The sequence below is a fragment of the Sinocyclocheilus grahami genome, unplaced genomic scaffold, assembly GCF_001515645.1.
Source record: "Sinocyclocheilus grahami isolate Dianchi unplaced genomic scaffold, SAMN03320097.WGS_v1.1 scaffold2205.1, whole genome shotgun sequence".
NCBI lineage: Eukaryota > Metazoa > Chordata > Actinopteri > Cypriniformes > Cyprinidae > Sinocyclocheilus > Sinocyclocheilus grahami.
In genome coordinates, this window is record NW_015507384.1 from 28457 (window position 1) to 29503 (window position 1047).

A 1047-nucleotide genomic window follows, 5' to 3' on the forward strand; every position below is an offset into this window, starting at 1 on the left:
TTGCTTTGAGATATTGAGATATAGCCTGATGTTTTAGAGGTGGCTGGCCTTGATTTTGACTTTTTTTGCCCGCAGCATTGCCTCGGCTTCCTGTCTTCCTGTTTACGAGTGACAAAACGCAACATCATCGGTCGCCGCTGAGAAACGGATAACCCGTACTGGATTTTTGTTTTTGCTTTTGGATCCTATGTAATATTTTGTCTTTCTACGTCTGGGTGGTGCGATGGGCATGGAGAGAAAGAAGTGGTTGCTCCTTGCCTTTTTCAGTTTACTTTTTCTTTGTTATTATTTATCTCTGGGGGCACCAACTACTGGAATGGCTATTCCAGTCCAGTGCTCCCAATACTGTGTGAATCATATAAAGGCATGTGCGCATTTGGCTGTTCACTTAATGTCGCATCACTCCCTCTGCCCCTATTTTTCCCTCTGATACTGTTGACTTGGTCTGTCTGTCTAGTATTATGATGTTATGTGACAATTTTACCACTATCTCCTGTGTGTTCCTAGATTCCAATTTTGGTCGGAGAAGCAATGAATCGTACAAGAAATCATTTAAGCTAAAATGTTTATTTGTTTTATTACTGTTGATGTCAGGAAATGTGCAGCCAAACCCAGACCCAGACACCCCTATAGGCTTTAACACCCCGGCAGATTTTAAAGAAAGGTCTGGTCTTGGTTTCTTTCATTTGAATGTATGCAGTCTTGTTCCTAAAATGGACATGTTGTGTATCTGGGCTCACTCTACAGATACTGATTAAGTGAATCGGTTTCAGATAAAGAAGTCAATATAAGTGGTTATAATGTTTTTAGGACCGACCGCCCTAATAGAGGTGGGGGTGTAGCAATTTATATCAAAAACCAGTATCAAGTTAATGTACTGTTATCAATATCGGTAGTTAAACAGTTTGAATTTTTAGCCTTGGAGCTTAAAGTTTCTAAATCACTTTGTATAACGGTCGTTGGTTGTTATAGGACACGTTCAGCTGTTAGCGGTGCTCTGCCCTCCTGTTAATAAATAACAATTTGGTCCCTCGATATCTCTTTGCC